The sequence below is a fragment of the Chamaea fasciata genome, unplaced genomic scaffold (genome assembly GCF_029207755.1).
Source record: "Chamaea fasciata isolate MVZ Bird 193981 ecotype frontalis unplaced genomic scaffold, bChaFas1.0.hap1 SCAF_6, whole genome shotgun sequence".
Classification (NCBI taxonomy): Eukaryota; Metazoa; Chordata; class Aves; order Passeriformes; family Sylviidae; genus Chamaea; species Chamaea fasciata.
In genome coordinates this window covers 69,409,138-69,425,404 of record NW_027094091.1, presented here as the reverse complement: position 1 = coordinate 69,425,404, position 16,267 = coordinate 69,409,138, and the positions used below count along the sequence as shown (strand labels likewise).

General features: G+C 54.1%; 3 long non-coding RNA genes across 4 annotated transcripts; 2 read left to right on the top strand and 1 right to left on the bottom strand.

Moving 5' to 3' along the window:
- The first annotated feature begins 3,659 nt into the window (after positions 1-3,659).
- Positions 3,660-5,846, top strand: LOC136290748 (uncharacterized). Its single transcript, XR_010721362.1, has 3 exons — positions 3,660-3,722; positions 4,885-5,107; positions 5,269-5,846. It is a non-coding gene; the product is annotated as an uncharacterized lncRNA (long non-coding RNA).
- A 2,213-nt stretch (positions 5,847-8,059) lies between these two features.
- LOC136291555 (uncharacterized) lies at positions 8,060-12,109 on the top strand. Its single transcript, XR_010721617.1, has 3 exons — positions 8,060-8,437; positions 9,488-10,134; positions 12,031-12,109. It is a non-coding gene; the product is annotated as an uncharacterized lncRNA (long non-coding RNA).
- Positions 11,284-12,048, bottom strand: LOC136291554 (uncharacterized). 2 transcript variants are annotated; one of them, XR_010721616.1, is made up of 3 exons: positions 11,964-12,048; positions 11,702-11,824; positions 11,284-11,597 (listed from the first exon to the last, which is right to left on the bottom strand). It is a non-coding gene; the product is annotated as an uncharacterized lncRNA (long non-coding RNA). The 2 variants fall into 2 exon arrangements; XR_010721615.1 differs by having other exon boundaries at positions 11,960-12,046.
- Positions 12,110-16,267: the final 4,158 nt, after the last annotated feature.

The window sequence follows — 16,267 nt, the reverse complement described above, 5'->3', positions numbered from 1 at the left end:
GTTTGGATTTAGCCTGGGATTGTCAGCTAAGTTATAAACAAGCCAACCCAGCTACTGAACTCCCAATGAACGTTTGGAACCCTTGCACAGAAAGACAAGGTAGTGATGATTCCAAAGGAGAAAATGTAAATGAAGGGTAACGATTGCTGGGAAATTTCCTTAGGAATTGTGAACCTCACACAAACGGAATTTAGGAGGTGGAATCCCAGTTTCAGCCTTGGGCACGTGCAGGAGCAGAGGGGTCCTTATTCACAGCAAGGAAAGCCCGGTGCCCCAGCGTGTCAGTGCACACAGTGCAATGTCCAGGAAATGAGCAGCAGGGACTGGCAGCAGCTGCAGGTGAGAGCTGTCACAGGCTGATTGAGGGGACAGAGCAGCCCCAGGTGAGAGCTGTCACACTGATGAGGGGACAGGTGGAAGCTGTAAAGGATAACGAGGGGGCGGGTCCTGCCAGCACTGCTTTAAGAGGGGAGCCCGAGCTGAGTTTGGCACGGAGCTGCGGGAGGAGAGGGGTTTATGCTGGGCTCCCAGGTGAGGCTCATGGAAGGATGGTGAGTTCATCTCACAGGGGCTGGGGGAGGCCTTGGACGTGGAACATTACTTCAGGAGGTGCTGAGGGACAAACCTTTGTGCCGAGCAGCAGCAGCAGCACAAAAGGTTGAAATAAGTTTTGGTTTGGCATGTAGTGATGGGATTGGCGTCTATGGTGTGCTAGTGTTGTCTAAAGGTTTAAACTTTAAAGTTTATTTTTAAAGTTTTAAGTTAATGAATTAATATAGGTCGCAAGACATGGGCTTTTTCCTTTTTATTTGGCTAGGGGGAAGTCTTTAACTTTGGGGGGGCTCTGAGTATATGTTCTGGAGTATTATTAAGGGGTTTGGACATGGTGTTGTTTTTATTATATTCAGTAGTTTGACTAGGGGTGATAAGAGTTGGCTTTTTTTGCTGGAATTTTTTTGGGGTTGTCTGTTTGAAAATTTATATATTTATGCAGTTAAGTGTGGTGGTGTTTCTGATGTAACTCTTCAGCATATGTTATTGTTTGTGTGTTTTAGGTGGTCCACTTGTCTTACACCCTGACCGATTGGCCAACAGATCTGCTGAGATCATACATCGATGTTTGTTTTATTTCTTGTAGCCGAATAAGAGACAGCAGCCTGGTAACAGCAGGAAATTCCCAGAGAGCGAGGCGGCATTCTGTGGCACCCGGCGTGGATTCTCATCCCCAGACGTCCAAGAGATAAGTGGAGGGTTCAGAGCCACAGAGGGGATGAAAGTGGAGTGCTGGGTCAGGACTTGTCAGGAGGGGTTTTTGAGTCAGGTGTGGAGATAGGGATGTCCAAGATGTGCCAATTGAGAGTACAGGTGTACCAGCCCGACCCCACCCCTACCCCAGACCCGAAGGAGTAGCCCTAAAGACATGCCCGTTTCCCTGAGTGCAGGTACAGGCAGGAGCCCTTATGCAGGACAATGCCAGAAGGCCTGGCTGCGAGGTGTAGGGCTCTAAAGAAGTTGGGTTTAGAAGGGGGGAGGTGCAGCCACACACACAGAGGCTGAGGTAAAGGACTCGAGGACTAGAGGACACACGGTGAAACTCAGGGGAGCAGGCTAGGATACAAGTCAGAGTACAGGTGTAGCGGCCCTCACAGCACTGCTACCAGCACACTTCCCCTGAGAGCAGGTGCAGGCAGCAGCCCTAGTGCAGGAACACACCAGAAGCTCTGACCTGTGCAGACACAGTCAGGCTAGGGCCAGGCAGGAAGCGATAGTGGGGAGCAGGATCCAACAGGGCTGGGGATAACGGGGGTTTCCCGCCCCACCCACCCTGGGATTCCCTGTCTCTCCGCAGCCGGTGGAAGTGCTCCTGATTCCCTCTCGAGGCGGCGGTTGGTAAGGCTTCGTGCCTTTTGCCACCGCAAAGAGTTCGGCTCTGTCAGCCTCTGCCCTGTCTCAGGGCCACGTTTCTTAGGGTAGGCAGGGAACAACTGTGGATGTACCTGTCCTGCGTGCGGGACAGCTCTTGGGACCCTAACGGTGCAGAGCGTCCCCGGCTGCAAGGTCTAGGGCTCTGAAGAAGCAGGCTTCAGAAGGGGGGAGGTTACAGTGATACACACAGAGGCTGAGGTAAAGGACTCAAGGACTAGAGAACACACAGTGAAAATCAGGGGTACAGCCTAGGATACAAGTCAGAGTACAGGCATCCCGGCCCTCACAGCGCTGCTGCCAACACCGTTTCCCTGAGAGCAGGTGCCGGCAGCAATCCTAACGCAAGACAAGGCCAGAAGTCCTGAGAGGTGCAGGCAGTAGCCCTAAGCTAGGGCCAGGCAGGAAGTGACAGTGGTGGGGCAGAGTCCACAGGGTTGAGGTTCACCGGGGATGTCCACCCTGCGTTCCTGTCCTGCTCTAACCGGGGATGCTCACAGCCCTAATGGAGGCCACGGTGGGTGGGCTCGGTGCCAGTAACGCCTCTAAGGCTTTGGCGCTGCGAGCGTCGGCCTCCGAGCTCAGCTGACGCACGCACGGGGCCCGAGGACCCGGTCCTGCTTAAGAGACGGTGAGTAGCAGAGCTGCTGGGTTTTGGCTGATGTGCAGCTAAGATTATGCTTTGATATTTGATTTTCTTTATCGTAGCTGACTAGGAGACAGCAGCCCAGTGACGGGAGGAATTTTTCTGAGGGAGAGGCGGCCTTCTTTGGCGCCCGGCGTGGATTCACCTCCCCAGACATTTGAGAGATAAGTGGAGGGCTTGGAGCCACAGAGGGGATGAAAGCGGGGTACCAGGGCAGGGGTCAGCGGGAGGGATTTTTTTGAGTCGGGTTTGGAGATGGGGATGTCCCAGATGTGACCCCTTAGGCTACGTGAAGGAAAAGTCTCATTTTTCATGTCAGTGCTGAGGTGTGCAGGGCAGAGCAGTCCTGGTGTGTGTTGTGTCACTTGTCTCTTGTGCACTCTGTCTGTTTGGTGTCTTGTCTTTTCCTTTAGTCCTTTCGGGGGCCTGTCAAAACCCCTGGCATCAGTCTTAGCATTTCTGATCTCTGTGCTCCTCAGCCAGGTGCCTTTGTCTCAGCTGCTCGGACACTCATCAGAATCCATCTCTCTTCACAAGCATCCAGTCCGATGCCTTTTCAGGTCTTGTTCTGAGCTGTACTGACAGCCGTGCACCGCCCTGATCCATTCCGGCGGGTTAGGTCTTGTGAGAATGCAAAGACAGGTGGAGGATTCTGACCGTAGGATTCTCGGGCATCCATCTCTGCGTCTCTTGGGATAAGTCATCCCGATGGCATCTTGTTCCTGCAGGGTTCTCTGAGCCTGGCCAGCTCACCTTCCGTCTCACCTCGGTCATCTCATTCCGAGTTCTCTGGACCCTCAGGGTCATTCTTCTTGCCCAGAGTTTTCTGTCCCTGTTGCGTCCCCTCGTTTGTCCTGTGCTGTGTCACGGGTGTTGGTGTGTGTTTGGCCCGGAGCTGCTCTGCCTTGCTGCTCAGTCTGGGTGTAGGGGTACGAGGGTAATAGTCCTGGGGGCTTGAAATTTGTGATGTGGGGTGTGGTTAGACTGTAGAGGGTATTCCTAGATTGCCACAAGATGTGTGGAGCTGTCAAGGTATCCTGCAGCACTCTGACTTTTGTCCTGACTCTGTTTCAGATGCAGAGAGATGAAATCCGTGGCAGAGCCCCCCATCCTGGGTGAGGGGCTCCCCTGAGAAGATCGATCGCTATTCAAGGTGAGAGTCACACATTTCACATTTATTGGCACTCCAGTGCAGGCCACCTGCGTTTACAGCTTCAAACAGGTGAGTCCCTTGGTAACCCCCCTGGGCAGCAGCTGGAGCCTGCTCCGGGCTGGGCTGCGGGAGCAAACACTTGTGGCTGACACAGCTCCACACTGAGGGTACTTGGGAAAACACCTGCCTTGTCCTGGAATTTTTTTTTTTGAGCTTTTGACAAGGTTTTAATCATCACCTTGGTAAAAATAAATGGTAAGGACTGAAAACATGAGAGGCTGGCAGGTTATACGCACGAAAGACAACTTTTTTTTTCTTAAATATTTGTGCAGCCTATATCTTAATTTTGAGACTCTTTTTTGGTCAACTTTATTGTAAAAACCCCTTATTTTCAAGTTAGCTGCTTCAATAATGAATTTGTTTTACAAATACCCGCTAATGTCCGAAGGTTAAAGCACTAACACCAACATCCCACCTCTTTTATTTTTGCAGCAAAATTTTATCTTTACTAAACTTGAAACTTGATGTTTTTGCAGGTAGTAAGTTAAAGAAGGTGTTTATCTGCCCATCACTGATAGTCAGGGTCATGAAGAAATTGCTCTAGTGTTCTAAAATAAATGCAGATTTTTAGGCCTCTCCCATTCTCTCTGACTAGCAACATGTGAATTGATTTTTGATCTCCTTTCTGTTGGTGTCTGTGGGTTTTAAGCTGCATGGAGAAGGTGTCTGTGGACATGGCACCCAGGGAATGGTGCTGGGAAGGGCAGGATGGAAAGGAGCTGCTCAGGAATCCAGAGGAGCAGTGGAGTGGGAGCTGGTGCTGCTGCCTCAGTCACACCCTCCTGGACAGTCTGTGCAGTGATAATATTCCTACTTTCCTTCCTGAACCTGGGGTTGGAGGAGAACACGAGTCTTGGCATTGATGGAAAGGGGAACTCGAGGGAAAAACTGCTGTTTGTGTCCTTAGAGAGCAGTGGGAAGAGCCTGGGAGAAATCCTGGCTGGCTGAGGGATCCTTGTGTCCCCTCGGGAATAAATCCCTGCGTCTCCTCAGCCCTGCTGGTTTGCAGTAGCGTTTGTACACCTTTCGCTGCAGCTGTGGTTCTTAATAACTGGAAGTCCAGGGATTCTGGGCGATTTCCATAAGTTCTCCTGTTTTGTAGGAGCTGCACGGTGAGGTCAGCATTCTGAGGGAGGCCCTGGCACAGCTGCCAAGGGCAAGGAACGTGGAGCATCCCGGGGCTTCTCCCGCCCGAGTTTCTCCCGGAGCGTGCTGCGTGTCGTGCCGGATGTTTAACCCGGGTTTGGGGTGTTCTCCTGCAGTCCCAGCTCTAACTGCTGCCCCCGAGCCCCGGCCTTGCTCTGTCCCAGCACTGAACCTGGCAGGTGGGTGTGCTTTTCCAGCCCTTGAATCCCACGGGCAATCCCAGATTCCCGGAGCTCCCCGAGGCACAGCCTGGCCTCCCTCCCTGGGAGCTGCACCTCAGTCTGCCTGGACCAAGGCCATCCTGTTTGAGACTTTATTCCTGTTGCTTTTCCTCTTGCAGGTAGTTGGCGAAAAGGAGAGAGCCAGTAGGAAGTGAAGCCACTGGAAGGCCTTATCCCAGTCCAAGGTTGGATGGGAGTAACTGGACCTGTTGAATTCCCACTTCCCTTTAAATCAGAGCAGAGGAAGCAGATTTTAAATCATCATTCCATGAACTTTCACCAACTTCATGACTCTTGCAAAAGTTTTCAATGTTAGAAATTCCTGAGCTTGTTTTCCAGGCAGGCTTGGATTTGGATGTTATTCCTTCCTTTTAATTGAAGGAATAACTCAGATTTTCTCTCTGATTTTAGTAAGGGAATATTTATTTATTCCAATTTTCCATCCTAATTGGAATTTTTGTACCTTGTAGAGCACATTTCTAAGGAAATTTACCCAATTAATGTTGGTAAATCAGCAATTGTCCAGCACCATCTCCACAAAATTCTGTGAATTCCCAAGAAAACTTTGAAGTATTTATTTGCCACGATTCGTCTCTTTGTAAAGTTCAATTTACTGCATTTTTAATTACATAAATGCCATTAAAACCTGAATCCAGGCCTAGCTGCTGTTCCTTGGACACAAGGGGCTGGTTCTTTCCTACCTTGGCACATTTGGATGTTTGTCCAAAATGAGCTTCCCACTACAATAGAATTTGTTTCCAAGCAGAAGTGGGAATTGTCTAGAAAACCTTCTGTTCTGGGGGGCACTGGGTTTGTTTCCCTTATTGCTGCATAATTGAGGAAAGCCATGGCGCTTTTTTAGGCAGTGGCAGGAGGTGAGAGCTGCGTTTATTTAATTTTGTATTTTATTTTTTGTTATTTTTGTATTTTTGTGCTCTTTTGTTGTGGTTTTTCATGTTGCGTTTTGTGGTTTTTCAAAGACTTTTTCTTCAGTTTTTTAATTTTTATTTTTTTTCTTTAGCTATTTATTTACTTGTTAAAACTACTTTTCGTTTTTTATTTTAATTTTTTGTTTAAATTTTTTTTCCACTTTTTTGTTACTTTCAAATTTTTTTCTTTTGGTATTTTAATTTTATTTATTATTTTCTATAGTTTTGGTTTATTTTTTCATGTTTTCTTTGTTCCTTTTTTTTTTTTCCCCCATACTCTTTCTTCCCCCGGGCGCCTGGGGGTTTGGCTGTTGGCAAGAAAGATGAGAAATGACCTCGGTGCCCGCTGGACGTCGGGATGTCATAGAGAGCGCAGTTGGCAAAAGCTCTGTATTTTCTGCTCCATAAAACTCCTGAAGGGAGAAAGCTGTGACCACCGTGGTGCCGTTTTTTCCTTCCCAGCCCCGACCAGGTCTCCTCCTACCCGTGCACAGTGTTACCAGCAGCAGCCTGCTGTCCAGGCTGTCGAGGCGTATTTCAGAGGGAGCAATAAAAACAAAGTAGACGTTTTATTTTGAACTCTCCGACCCTGCTTGTTTATTAGCAAAGAAATCCAAAACAAAGCGAACAAAAAAAGAAAACCCCCAAAATAAACTCCCCCGCAACCCACCAAAGAACCCCATACAGATAGAGAAAATATGCCCATATTATTTAAATAAAGATTAAAACTTTACCCCTTAGAAAACCAGGCTCATTTAATTCAAATTAATTGTGTTTCTGATGTGTTAGGTTAATGAATTCATCTAGTGTAAAATATCGTTTAAAATATAAACAAACGAATTTAAAAAATAATGAAAAAGAAAAATAACAAAAAGTATAGGATATGAAAAATAATATCAATAATAAATACACAATATACTATTACATACTACACGTTTTATAAATATATATAATATACATAATATAAACATATATAATGTACATAATCATATTTAAATGAAATGTATTATTTATAACATTACATAATAAATAATAAATTATTTTATATATAACTTTCTATATTTAATATCTATAATAAATATAATGGTATAATAAACATAATACATGATGTATAATGTACATAATATAAAAGATGAATTGTAATGATGAATGTAAATATCAGAATCACAAAGATAAAAAATATTGAAATAGAGCCTGAACGAAAGGCTTTTTTGTTTCGGTCTGGTTGCTGGCAGGGCTCTCGCAGGTGTGCTCGGGGGTCTTTTGGGCCATTTATTCCGGAGGCTGTTCGCCAGGGCATTCCTGGGCACGTTCGTTTATGGCTCCGCTCCGCGCCGCCGCGCGGCAGTGCTGCCACCCTGTGGGCAGAGAGCGGTAGCGCAGCTGTCCCCCCCGCCCGTCCCGCCTGATCTGTGAGGCAATGCTGCCACCGTGTGGGCAAACAGCGGTACTGCAGCTGTCCCCCCCCGCCCGTCCCGCCTGATCTGTGAGGCAATGCTGCCACCCTGTGGGCAAAGAGCGGCAGTGCAGCTGTCCCCCCCCGCCCGTCCCGCCGGAGCCGTGCGGCAATGCTGCCACCCTGTGGGCAAAGAGCGGTAGTGCAGCTGTCCCCCCCGCCCGTCCCCGACGCGCGTGGCAGCCCCGCACTGTGAGCTCGGGGGCGGCGCTGCCGCCCGCCCGCCCGCAGCTCGGGGCCGAAAGGGAGGGAAAAAGGCAAGGAGCCCGGGCGCGTGGCAGCCGGCTGCCTGCGCGCGCGACCCGGACCCCGGAGCCGTCCGGGCGCGATTTTCCGCGGCGTTTGCGGGTGTGCGGACACGGGATGGGGGCTCAACCGCGCCGCTGCCGGCGGTCCATTGAGCCAGGCGCCTGTGCCAGCAGCGGGGGGGCACCCCAGCGAGTGCCCGCACTGAAGATGACGGTTCGACCGGAAGTGGCTTCAGCCTCAACCAGTATGGCGGCGAGGAAGGGCGGAAGTCCTGGCACGCTGCTCGCAACCTATTGTAACCGAGTGCAGCCGAAAATAGCCGAGGCTTGACGAAAATCGCCGACTTTCGGCCAGCAGCCGGACTCAGCCGAGGGCAGTTCGGGGTGATCCCGGACCGGTGCCCGCCCTCCCTGTCGCTTCCTCGGCCGGCGGTTCGAAGGCGATGTCGGGGGCCGCTGTGCCCGGAGCGGGAGCACTCGCTGTCGCTGCTGGAGCCGGGCGGCGGCCGGCCCGACCAGCAGCAGCGGCTGCTTTCTGTTCACACCCAGAAAGTCATTCCTCACCCCAGTTATGCTATCACAATTACTTCATTTTTGATCTGCAGTTACAGCCACATTTCTTGAAAGCTGCCCGGAAAACCTGGCTGGGACTCAGGTAAAGAAAGGGAGACTGACCGGTCACACCCCGCGGGGCCGCCGGCAGCGGCTCGGGAGCGCCGGGCGCGGGCCCCGGCTGCGGCAGTGGCGGCCGTGAGGGCTGTGCTGACAATGGAGGAGGGCGGGAGCTGCCGCAGCGCGGTTGAAGCGGAGCGGAGAACGGCCGGTCCCGGGAGAAGCCCCGAGGACGGCGGTGGCAGCCGCGGGGGGCGGCCCCGAGCGGAGCCGGGCCGGCAGCGGGCGGCCGGGGCTGCGTGGGGCGAAGGCGGTCCCGACGCGGGCACGGAGCCGGGGAGGAGCAGCGGGGCCGGCTGGGGCCGCCCGGCGGAGCCTTTCCTGGGAAGCAAAACCTGCGGTTTCTCCCACCTCGGCCCCGTGGCGAGGGGCAGCGCAGCAGAAGGGAGCAGCACCTGAGCGGGTGGGGCAGTGCTGGGGCGCAGGGAAGATGCGGCTGGGGCAGAGCTTGCAGGCTTCTTACATTTAAATGAACGTGGAAAGCTGAGAGAGAGGTAGTATAAAAGCTCTGTGGGTGCTCGGACAGGTGAGACGTGACTCAGGGGAGGGAGTCGCTTTCCTGAGCTCCTGAAGTTCCATTTGTCTCTCTCAGGAGCAGATGTGAGAAGTTTCCTGTTTGGAATTGGGCTCCAAAAGGAAGGAACCTGAAGCTGCTTCTTTTGATAAATCCATAAGCATGGGAGGCTGTATGAAGCACACTGTTTTAAGTAGCCAGTAACTTCCATGGATATTTTAACTTTTAAAAATGGTGACTTTTAATTCCTCTGCACACTGATGTCCCACACAGGTTTCACTGAGGCTGTGAATTGCAATCCCGACCATCTTCCGGTTTCTGGTGCTTAGGGCTGTGGCATTTGGTGTGCAGAAAACATCCCAGGCTGTCCACCTAGGAACTGTATGGGCATTTCCACAGGTCCTCAGAGTGGGAAAAGGCCAAGAGGGTCGTAGTGGGACCTCTCTTTCTCCCAGGCCTGGGCATCCTCAAGACACCTCTAGATTGGTTTTTAAGTGTTTGTTGTTTTTTGTTTTCCAGCCCAGGACTAAGCTGGAGAAAAGGTGGAGAGTAGCAAGTGGGACTGCCATGTTAAGATCCATCCTTGGATTCCAGGTTCTCCCAATGGGTTTGTCCAAAGAAAGGAGGTGTTTGCGGTACCTGTTTGTTCACCTGTTGAGCTTGGAAGAGATGCGGAGCATGAAATTCCAGGGAAGCTGCACTTGTGTAGTGGCTGGAGTGAGAAGCATCTTGCCTGTCTTTCCCCACTGGTGTGCTGTGGTCATTTCCTCTCTGGGTCCTTGTTTCCCTCTTTGTCTCTGTATCCCTCTGTCCTTGCCATGTGTTTGGCACTCTCTCTTTTTCTCCATCTTTCTCCACGCCTCGTGTTCATGCTTATTCTCTGTGGCTTTGTGGTGCTCCCCGTGCCACTGTTTCCCATGGGATCCTTGTGTCCTGTTTGCTGTCCCTGTTCTTTTTTAATCCCTCTCCGTCGTGCTGCCCATCAGTGTACAGAGGCTGACTGGAGGGAGGTTCTTGTGCTGCAGGTTCCGTTCAGGAGGCTGGTGTGATTCAGCAAGCCCACAGTTTGAATTGCCCCCTCCATGTGGTCCAGCCAGCTGTGCCCAGTGCCCATCCTGGAGTGCCTTTTCTGTCAGCTCACGCGCCATCGTGCTGGAGACTGTCAGGCAGGTGCTGGGGTGGACGAGGGGAGGGCAGGGGGCTGAGGTGCTGTTGTTGGGCAGGGCTTGCTCTTTCACCCACACCGAGTGGTGGCCAGGCTCAGCTGAGCACAGCAACTGGTGTTGGAGAGATGATGCCTGTCTCGTCTGTCTGAGCTGCCCCAAAGGCCGAGGACAGGGCTGAGGCTCTGGTGGTTTGGCTGTACGAGGCCCATGGCAGCACAGTCACCGCCCGGCTCCAGGCCTCCCTCCCCGTTACGGAGGCGATGCTGTGAGTCCCTGCAGAAGGGCTGGGGCATGTGGCGATGGAGATCAGTCCCTTCAGCCCTGTGCTTTGTCCCCCAGCTGTGACCTCCTGGAGCATCTGGCTGTGTGGGGCCACCTGCTGCTGGAGCCACAGGGCCTGAGGCTTTCCTTTGCAGCCTTCGTGTGCTCTCTGACCTCCTGGTCCTCCTGCAGCCACCCAGGCCAACACTGTGAGCTCAAATCACAGACTGAGCTGTTCCCCATCCCGAGCGTTGTGCAAGGCAGCAGTTCCAGGGAACAGCAGTGTCCCCATGTCCTGCACCCAAGTGTTGCAGAGACGCGCTTGAACAACCCTGCTCCTCAGGGAAGGAGGACAGCTGCCCACTGCCCAGCCAGGGTAGGTGGTCTTGAGCGAGTTCTGAGTTCTTTAAGTGTGGACAAAGGTGCAGAAAGGCTGGTGTGCACAAGTTCTGCTCCAGCCATAGAGGTGTGGGGAGCAGCAGCTTCCACAGTGACTCCTGTGTTGCAGCCTTCATCTTGCCTAGCAGTGAGTGTAGAAACACACTCTACTCCCTTCCTTCTCCCTCTGCCTGTCCCTTGCACCACCCTTGCAGAAGAGGAAACACAAAAAAATCAAGAGGATTATGTAAAAACAAGCTGGAGCCTGTTTTTTTAACTTGTTTCCAGGTAACTGCACTGACCTTCCTCCTCCCAGGGGCTTTGTTGTAGTTGCTCTTTTAGTGTCTGCCTCTGAGCAGTATCTCACTCCTGGGACTGGGGAGGCTGAGCTTACCTTTATTTTTTGGGGATGAGGTGGAGGGGAAGTCTGCTTCAGCCCCTGTGGGGAAGAGACTGGGCACAGGGATTTATCCTTCCCGTGAAAAGGCACGCACGGTGATTTCTACGCAAAATACTTTATTAGTCAACTAAAAGCAGTGGATCCGCAGCCGGAAAGGGAAGAGGGAGAGGAAAGAGTCAGAGTCCAGCACAGCATGTGGTTTTCACCCTTTTCCCCTGAAATGCCTGTGGCCGGCCATAAAAAGCCCCACCACCAGGCTCAGCTTCTCCCTCCCACACTGGCAGGGTGCAACAGTAGCAAAGAAGCGTGAGCACAGGTACAGGGCAGCTCCGTCTGTGGCCAGGCCCTGCCTGAGCTCCTCTTGGCCCCTTAAATGTCCCTCAGGAGGTGGCAGCAGGTGACACTCACATGGCAGGGGCTGCACCTGGAGAAGGAAGAGGGAAATGAGGAGTCAGAGGGCATATCTGGCTCTGCCCCATGGGCTGTGGGAGAGCTCCCCACAGCCCCCACAGGGACTGCCAGTCTCACCTTTGGCCCTGCGAGCAGATGTCCAGCAGCTTCTTCTGACACTTGGAGGCACCTCAGGCAAGGCTGGAGCAGCAGTCACTTTCCTCCTCCCACGAGCACGTCCCTTCCTTGGCCCTTCAGCTACTGGCGATTGAAGGAGACACAGGAAGACTGATTCAGTGATCAGAATTTGATTTCACTGAGGTTTTCCAAAAGCTTGTATACCATTTCAGGAAGGTTAATAGTTTCTACTACAATAATTAGGTTAAAAGATCATACAAACAGCTCATGCATTTTACAGCATCTTTTTCGTAGGGGGTTGATTGAATCTCTCCTCTTCCCATAAACAGGTTTAATCCCATCTTCTGTAATCTCAAAGTTCTGTTTGTTCCTGCCATGGCATCCTGGTTATCAAGCCAAGCCTGCAAATGAATGGTGAGCGGTCTGGGGCAGATGGAGGGAATGGCAGGGCTGTTTCAGAACTGCAGAGAGAGGACGGAGATGTGGGGGAGCTGCTGGTATTGCAGCATCCCTTCCAGCATCCCCTTCCCAGCGTGCCTCCCACAGCACCTTCCCCTGCAGAATCCTCCCTGCTGCCACCCCTCCGGGCGCCTCACCTGCCAGCAGCACCTGGAACTTGTTGGCCGAGAGCATTGCAGGGACAGCTGTCATTTTCTCACACTCTGTCCCGCACACTGAAGGTCAGGTGCACCACGGGCTCATTGACCTCCTGCAAGTCGCTGGAGCTGAGGGTGTAATCCACGTGCCAGCACACTGAGCCCAGCTGGGTCAGTACGGTGGGGAGTGGGATGGTGTCAGCACCCCGGTTCACTCCAGCATGGTGATTTACACTGACCCCCACACTCCTGTTAAGACCCAACACCCCGCTCACACCTCAGGCTGCAGGCACTGAGCCAGTCCTGGAAGGGGCTCTGCTTCTCCTCAAAGGAATGGCACAAGGCGCTGGCATGCTCTGCTCTTGAGGGGAGACAAGAGAAGAACCCCTCTGCTCACACCAGGCCTGAAGCTGCCAAACTCCACCAAAGCACCTGGGGAGGCCCCAGGGACTGATGGACAGAAGGGAGGTGACAGAGGACAGCACAGCAGCCAGCCTGCCCTCCATCTGGATGTGAAGGCAAGGCTGGGAACTGTCAGCAACATCCCAGCACGCCTGAGGAACCTTTGGGCAGCCCCAGCTGCTGCAGGTCACCTGACAGAGACTCACCATCTACCCAGTGCTTGGCCGCGCTGGAGAGGATGAAGCCGAGGACAGCAATGGTCGCCTTCAAATCCCCCGACTCTGCAGACGGGAGGGGGGGTGAGCTCTGTCACCTTGGAAAGGCATCCCCAGACACACTGCTGCCCATGCCTGGAGCATGGCTCCATCAGGGGATCGTGGTAAGGACAGCAGTGCTCACCTAACTTTGCATCTAAGGGCAGATTCGGGATCTTGTCATACTGTGGGAGAGCAGAGCACCACGGTAAACACCAGCTAACACACTCACTATCAGTGTTAACACTAACAATTCTTACCTAAATATTAATACTAATAACATATGCATAATATACGCATATTATTACTACTAGAAGAGGCCGGTAGTGTTCTTAACGCTGAGGCTTGCATGAAGAACACGAGATTAAATAATGTTGCTGATTATGCCATTGTAGTGTTGAAGCGCTTGACCCCCCCCGCGGTGAGCAGCGGGCCCGCAGCAGGCGGGGGGCGGGCACTTGAGTATCTTGGCCAGGGTGCTGATCCTCCCAGCGCTGATCTCGGCCAGCACCCAGTCGGGGCGGCCCAAGTCCCCGCAGAAGCGGAACCGCTGCGGGGAAAGAGGCGCCCACAGCCGGCAGCGGGCTCTGCACGCCCCCCCCGCTCCCCGCCGCCGACCCCCCTCCCCCCCACGTCGCCGCCGCTCCCTGGCCCGCGCTGCTACCGCAGAGTCCGCCTTGGCGACTCGGAACCGCTCCCGGCCGGGCTGCCGGCTACGCCCCTCCCTGCCCCGAGTGCCGACGGGCGCTCCGGTGGGGGCTCTGCAGGGGCCTTTCAGCCGGGACCGGGGCACAGGGAGGGTCGGAGAAGGGGACGGGGGTCTCGGGAGCGGGACCCCGGGCGACCGCGGACCCCCGAGCGCCCCTGGCTCCGCCCGCCTGAGCGCTCGCGCTCCCATTGGCTGCAGCCTCAGCTGCCAAGCCCCGCCAATGCCGGCCCGCCTTTCTCCGCCCCGTCCAATCACAGCCGCCCTTTCAATCCGGGCGCGGTCCCGCCCAGATCAGCCCGCTCAGTCGCGGCCCGGCCCCTCAGCCCGGTCCCGGTCCCCCGTTCGCCTGAGGCGTCCCTCCCGCCGCCCCGGCTTTGGGAACGAGCGGAGCCGTGCCTCCGCTGCCGCAGCCTCGGCAGGTGCTGCCGGGACCCGGGAAGGGCGGCGGGAGCTCCCCGTTGAGGTCCCGGCCGGGAGTTCTCCCAGGGAAACGGGGAGACGGCGGGGAGCGGGCGGAATGGCGGGAGCGGGGCGTGAGGGGACAGCGGGGGGTCGCGGAGCCGAGGGGGGCGGGAACGGGCGGGCCGGGATTGGCGGGCCGACACTGCGCTGTGATAGGTTGGGCTGGCCCGGCCGCCGCTGCCTCAGGTTGTGATTGGCTGGGGTGGCCCGGCCCTGGGGGATAAATAGCGTGCCCTGAGGGGTCTCGGCGCTAGTTCGGCGGCGGCGCGGAGAGCGACGGGTGGGACTGGGCGGTCGGAGGAGCGCCGCCGGAGGAGCGCGGCTGCGCCAGGACGGGATGTTTGCGGCTTCCGGTCAGGGGAGCGCCGGTGAGCCCGCACGCGACTCCCGCGTCTGTCTGTGCTAGCGTGTGGGGACTGGCGGTGTCCTGGGGCAGCGCTGCCGGCCGTGCCCGGTTCTTTCCGCCGCGCCCTGCGTGACTCGGACGGCCGGAGGCTGGTGCGGGGCTTGGTGCGGCGCGGGGAGACCGGCTGGGGCTACCAGGGGAGAAGTGCTTCCGTGGTTTCTGGATACAAAGTAACGCTTAAGATATCAAAAATAAAGCTGCATTTTTTTCAGTTTTAATGTTTTATTTTGTTTTATTCGAAATAATTATGATTTTTTTCTTTATTACTCCGTTTCAATAATTTCGTCGCTTTATTACATTATTTTGGTTTATTTTTGTTTTCTTTTGCTAGATAGTTGTTGTTACTTCAGTAAAGGTTGTAGGGCTAGGGCTGAAACACCGGTTGCGAGGCCAGTGGAGGCATAAAGCCCCAGGGTGTGGAATAAGGATCTTGGCACTAGAGGCCGGCCCAAAACAATGAGGAGCAATGGGAATGCTGGGGCTGGAGTGGATAAATGCCACGGGAGAAGGGGATGGAGCTGCAGCTCAGGGCCTGCAGGAGATGCCTGGGGGGTTGCCAGCCCTTGCCCTGTGGTACCAAGCAGAGGCTGAGGGTGTGGGGGTTCGGAGGGCACCAGGGCCCGAGAACCAACACAAGGGCACTTTTTGGGATGGGGGAGCAGGGGCCCAGTGGCTCTTCCCAGCCCCCGGTGCTGCCTGGGGGAGGTGAGGGGGGCCTTGGGGCAAGTGCTGGGCTGAGACCCAGCGAGAGGGGGAAGACAGATGTTGGGCTTCAGGTGCCAAGTGTTCCCAGGGCTGGGAACCCAGGAGGATGGGTGGTAGAGCTCCTAAGGACATTGAAGCGATGATAATAACTGACTTGTGGCCTTATCAACAGTCCTGAGCTGCAGGGAGAAGCAGTAGCGGCTTTTAGCGGCAAGCAGCGGGACGCTGAGGAGCTGGAGCTGAGACAGCAGAGCTGGAGGAGACACAAAGATGGTAGGGTTTGGGGTGAAACCCCTGTGGGGCTGGTCTAGGGAGTATGGAGCCGGGACGGGAACTGCGTGACTGGAGCTGAAATCACTGTAAGGGGGGGATAGGGATGGTAGAGCTGTTGCTGCAGTAAGGATTAGTAGGTTGGGGCTGGAATGTGGGTACAAGAGCTGTGCTGAAACAACACAGAGTTAGACCTAAAACAACAACCATACTCTGAGAACCAAAAGCAACGTTATTATGTGCCAGTGCTGGGAAGACATGGAGACAAAAGTGAAACAAGAGCTGGCAGTGAAATAAAGCCTGTGGGTCAAGAGCTGAAATCACTGGGGCAGGGAAGGGGACTCTCCAGGGCTCGAGCTCAAATCACTTTTAGAGTAACATAGGAACTTTAGGGCTGACGAACTGACTGTGAGATTGGTGCGCTGAAATGACTGTAGGCCTGTGATACTGATGTTGTAGCTGGGTACTGAGCCCAGAAATGGGAGAGAGGGTGGAGAGCTGAAAAGGGATTGCTGTAAGATTGCTCCTGAAATGCTGGTGCTGCTGGGATATTGCCCGTGTCAGGGATACCCACTGTAGGGCTGGGGCTGGGATGTTGACTGCGGGGTGGGCATAGACACAGTGGGGTCAGGGCTCAATGGCTGCTCAGCTGGGGCCAAGATGAAGACCCTGCCCCGTGGACGGTGGAGAATTTTCAGCTGCCAGAGTCGGAGAAATGCGCTCGTGGAGCTGGAAGAAGCGAGCTGGCCGTGAAATAAAGCT